This window comes from Antechinus flavipes, chromosome 6 (genome assembly GCF_016432865.1).
Source record: "Antechinus flavipes isolate AdamAnt ecotype Samford, QLD, Australia chromosome 6, AdamAnt_v2, whole genome shotgun sequence".
Lineage (NCBI taxonomy): Eukaryota > Metazoa > Chordata > Mammalia > Dasyuromorphia > Dasyuridae > Antechinus > Antechinus flavipes.
The window spans coordinates 209195826-209201825 of NC_067403.1; positions in this window are offsets into that span (position 1 = coordinate 209195826).

Here is a 6000-nt window from a genome sequence, read left to right on the forward strand (position 1 = left end):
TCTTGGGAGAAGAAGCAGACTTGGGAAATGGAGGCATTCTCTGACTCTGAGAATCCTCAACTTGTGGAGAGGAAGCACATCTCCTTTTTCCATCCTGTCTTGCTTCCCTCCATGTGGGACTGTTTCTATGGTGTTGTATGTAAGCATGCCTTGAATTCCAGGATGTGTCTTAGGTGTCAGGAAGAAAGAAGGATATCTTGATGGAGCTTAGGAAGCTAGAAGTTAGGCTACACAAAACCTTTAGAACACAAAAAAGGATCTCCATTCTCTATTTTACATAGGATTTTGTTATTATATTGACAACACAAACTCAGAGGCCACATCAAGGCAGTGTGGTGCAGAAAGTAGAAATCACCCTAGATTTGGAGTTAGGATTCCTGGATTATAGCTCCATCACAAGTTCCAATTCAGTGAGTGATCTTGGGAAGAGAAAGAACTTTCTCTCCACAACACATATGTCATTTGGAAAATATATTTATTAATTCCTGCTCTGTTGACCCCATGGGGTTGTTGTGGCAATCAAGAGAAAAGAAGTGCATGTAAAGAAGTATGAAAAAAATCCAAAGTGAGATTGAAATGCTTATAGATATTAAGGCAGCAGGCACTGGGAAGTGCCCTGATACTTATTAACAGAGTTTGTGATCAAAAGATTTGTTTAAAAATGACACTGGCAAAGTCTAGTATGCCCAGAGAAGAACAGTCCAATTTGTAAGAGGATAAGAAGATCATGCATTCCATAAAATTACTGCTTGAAAGAACTAAGGATATACAGTCTGAAAAAGAATAGTGGGGAGCATGGGGAGCATGATTGGTATATTAAAGTTTCTGAGTTTCTGAGAAAAAAAGTATCATGCAAAAAAAAAAAGACAAATTAAAAGAAAAAGAGAAAAGCAATGGAGAGAAGGAACAAGTGACAGAAAAGAAAGGATAAAATTTCCTAATAACCACTTATTCAAAAGTAGATTGCCTTGGAAACAATGAATTCTTCATCATTGGAAATATCAGGCTATAGGATTTCATTTTTTTGCTGCATGAACTTTGTCAAATCACTTAACTTCTTAATTCTCTCTCCCCTCCCCACCCCCTAAACTAAGGCTATAGATTACAGAGTTGGATAGGGCAATTTCCTCTGCTAGGAATTACCTATATGAATAACATCATTGATCCAGTCCCAATCCCCCTCTCAATCCCCCTATCCAAGGATTAAGAAGTCATTAACTCCACAGGCAGCCTGGATGACACTGTGGAAAGACTCATATCCAGGCAGCACTGCACTAGACTGAGTTCATAGTGCAACCGAACCCTAGATCCTTCTAAAATGTACGGCCTTCTTTGTCAGTATATCAATCATCTAATCATTCTCCTGCACAAATAAAACAAAAACAAAATCAATTTGGGGCCTAGCACCAAAATCACTGAGTAGATCTTCTCTGGAGGATATATAGAAAGGCAAAGATTCATTATACACAAACTCCAAGGTATTATGAATTACTTTTTTTACATTCATATGTCTTTCCTTTTCAACTAGACGATGTGTTCCTAAGGGTAGAGACCCATCTTATGTCTCTTTATATGTCTGTGCCTACGATCAACTAAATGAAGCAGTGGAAAGGGCACTGGGCCTGGAGTTGGAAAGACTTGATTCAAATTTAGACTTCCTAACCATATGGCCTTGGGCAAGTCTCTTGAGTTCTGCCTGCTTCAATTTCTTCATTCGTAAAGTGGGAATAGCAATAGTACCTACCTCCCAGGGTTATCGTGAAGATAAATAGATATCTGCAAAACACTTAGCTGACACATAATAGAAACTTCAATAAATATTGGTTGCTTCCTCATCTGAAATACTGGTGTCCTAACTTAATTCGAGGATGTTGAAGTATCCATTACAATAATTGTGATGAAAGAATTAAAAAAGGAATTCACAAAATAAGAACAGGCCACCCACCACAAAGCAGAGGTAGGGCATGACAGGATTGACATTCGCTGCTCTCTAGAGCACTGGCTGTGCATGGTCCTGCCTCCCCAGTGTTTAGAACCTTCATTTGATTGTGGGACAAGAGACACATGGGAAGGACGCAGAACTTCACAGACACAATCAGTGGCTGAGTCAGGCCATACTGGACCTACAAAGCTAGCTTGGCTCTCCTGCAGAGCTTTCCTTGTGTTTCACAGCAAACACCAGAGGCCAGTTTCCTCCAGCCTAACTCTGGTAGGCTCCTGTTTCCAAAGCTGAGGTCTTTTGAGATGAGGAAGGAAGCTCTCAGGAAAGAAGGAAGAAGGGAGCAGAGGATTCTTTTCATTCAGAACTTGTTTTATCATCAGTTTGAACAAAGGCACACCAAATTTCCACTGTTTCAAAGTTAACATGGACCTAACCTGCTAACCTGGCAGCAGGATACTACTGACTGGGAGACTAAAAAAAAAAATGCTCTGTTCCAGATTCCATAGGGCACAGTACAAGGAAAAAGAATAATGTTCAAGACCCCACTGTGACTGTAGAAGCGCTATAACAGTTGTTCTATTATCATTTTATTTAACTTTTTAGAGCACATTTGATAGAAAAAGTATGTAATTGAAGTATGAACAATTCTTGATTATCCATGAAATAATCACCTACTCTGTGGAGTATCCCCTTCCTTTTCTTTCTCCCTTGTCCTCCATTCCCTTTCTTTTAAACTTCCATTTATCAGCACCTCCATCAGGGCAAGTCCTTGAGAAATAAAGTGGGCCTCAAATTAAACAACTTTATTCAGTTCAAAAATGTTCTAACAATATGAGACATTTGAAAATAAAATGGGCATCTTCCTGAGGTGATAAGCTCCTCCATCTTAGAAGTGTTCAAGCAGAGAATAGATGGAGATTTCTGACACTTCAGGTAAGTGTGTGAGAGCAAAAATCTTACTGACACCAGAAAATGTTTACAGCAGACACTCTAGGGAGATATCTTCAACATTCATCAAAAATTCAGCCAAAATGTCTGAAGGGAGAGGAAGTTAAAGTCAATAGCTAAAATAAGGTTTGGGAATTATCATTGGAATAAAGTTATCTCTGGTAACCCTGTCCTTCCTCATGAGGAATGTCTGGCAGAGCAAGGTTAATCCAGCTCCAATAATAGAGACATTGAGGAATATCAGATTTTATTTCTCATTTGCAACAAATATTGTTGCTTCTCATCATGTTTTCCCTAACCCTTCATCTGTGTTTCTTTTGCTTTTATTTCACATACAGAGAATATTTTTTCTACAAAATTGAAATCCAATAAATTATATTGTTTGCATTACTGAATGGTTATTTTTTTTTTTTGACTAAGCTATCTATTTGTGTCTTCAGAGTATTGGAACTGCAGGCCCTAAGAAGATGGGCTAGGTTTAGGGGTCTGGTTACCCAAATACTGTGGGAACTAATTCTAAAAATGAAGACTAAATTCACAGCCCGAGTTCAGTCCTATCTAAATCATGACTTTTCAGCATTCATTGAATTCATTTAGCACAAATCCCCTCTGCAATACCTCCCAACAAATGGTCATCTAATCTCTGCTTGAAGACCACTGGGAATGGGAGAACTAGCCCATTCTACTTTTGGAAACTTCTGATTGTTGGGATGTTTTCTAATTATGATCCAAAATCTTAACTCTCTGCAACTTCTACCTATATAGAACATGTTCAGGCATTGGCCCCTAGGGCCAAAGAGAAAAAAAATCTAATTCCTTATCTATGTGACAGCTGAGAGATTAGACACTTGAAGAGAGATATCATTGATCTTCAAAAGGCAGAATTTTAGGTCCCCTCATCATTCTGATCACCTGCTACTGAACAGTCTCTCACATCTAAGTACAGGAAAACCATCAAGGATCCTGTATGAACCAGCTGGCTTCAGTGAAATGCTGAGCTAGTAGTTGTATGAAATCTTTAGATTTTTCATATTTTAGGTTATAAAGATGGCCTTCTTTTGGAGAAAAATGAATGGGACAAAAAAAAACTAGAATACAAACTTCAGAATACAAAGATGAAGGTCCTAATAATTTTTTATTTTCATTGGTCCTAATTTTCATAGAGCCTATAGATTTGAGGATCTAAGGTCATGGTGAGTAACATCAAGCTGTATATCCAAACTTATGTCTAGATATGTACATCTAGCAAATATGTATAAAGATATAACCAATACTGGGGAAATGAGGCACTGCCCCAACATCTGGAAGGTTGCACTTCCTTCCACTGTCCTCACATCTTATTTCATCTCACCTCCAGTTCTACACCAGGGATCCAGTAACCCCAGTTACCCACCCCACCAGTCTGTATAGTGTCCCTACAGGAGCTTGCCTTCTTTCTCCAAAATAGAGAGATCAGAATTCTTCATTTTCCAGCACAACTGCCTGGTGATCGATCATACTGTCCTCTACACAAGTGCCATCTGTGGCCATTTGCCTCACAACATGGCAATGCAAGGTAATTCCTCTGCCCCCTCAATTCCGAGGTAAAAATAGTCCTCAATATATAAATATCCAGGGTCTTATTGTCTCTATTTTTGTAAAGAACCTAGTGGATCCAATTAAGATAATAAAAGATAAAAGGCAAGTATATGTGAATCTGTATATAATATATATATACACACATATGTAAAATATCATGTGTTACCATGGATGGAGGATGGAGGTTAATGAGTTAAAATGAAAATTACATATAATCTATTAATATACTTAGTTCCTATACTGTTTGCTAGTTTTCCCCTTAATCATATTCCTCTTCATTCCAAGTTTCCACTCTATCTTTATTCTCTCACCATATTCATTCATTTAACAAATATTATGAGCTTTTTGTTTTATATAGAACAATGGCATAAGTACAGAGAAAGGATCTTAGGTTAAGTAGAACATAGTCTATCCCCTCACTGATTATGTTCTAGTAATAGGATAAGACACTAATACAAATTGTTGTAGTATATAATATTAAATGAGGGGTACAGAGCTGAGTGCCATATGAAGTCTGAAGGAAAAGATCACTTCCAACTGGAAACTAAATATTATTTTAGTTTGGTTGAAGTGTGCAATAAAAGTAAGACTGCAATATAATATCATGATATGATATGATAAAAGATGGGAATAGTCAATATTAGAAGGGTTAGATATACTAATACACTGTTGGTGGACCTGTGAAATGGTCCAACTATTCTGGAAAGCAATTTAGAATTATTCAAAGAAAGTAATCAAAAATATCCATACCCTTTGACCTAAAATTTCCAGTGCTGGACATATACCTCAAAGAGGGTCAATGACAAGAAGGTCCTATGCATCAAAATCTTGATTTGTATAATAGCAAAAAATGGGAGGAATAGATGCCCACTGATTAGGGAATAGCTAAACCAGTTTTGCTATACAAATATAAAGGAATGTAACTATGCTATAACAGAAACGTATGAAAAGACTTATAAGAACTAATGTAAAGTGAAATGAGCAAAACCAGAAAAACAATTTAATCACAATGAAAATAGAAAGCACAATGAAATCAAATGAAATGAACAAATTTGGGCCTAAAAAAAAGTTATGATAAGGCATCTCCCCTTTTTTTCTTCTTTTTAAAGGTTGGTTATAATGAATAACTCTCTGGGGAAAATATGAAAATAATATACTCATCATTACAAAATACAATGTATGTATTATAAAAATAAAATATATCAATAAACATTTTATAAACAACAATAATTTTTTTTAAAATAAGATGATGCTAGGTTACGGAAAGGAACAGAGCTTCAACAGAGGTTCAACAAAGTTGTTGCTCTTGCTAAGTAACCCTTCTCCTGGATGTATTTATAGGGAATTCTTTGAGGTAGGAAAAGACAAGAATTATACTTTTCCACAATCAGTGGTCAGACCCTAGTCAGAGCTTTAGGATGAGCTCTAGGCATATCCACTAAAGAGGGCTCCATGGAACAAATTAAGAGGTAGATTTCTCTTTCTTTATGCTGCCTGTTAGGTACCGTATGCAAAGGCCCATTTCAGCAGGT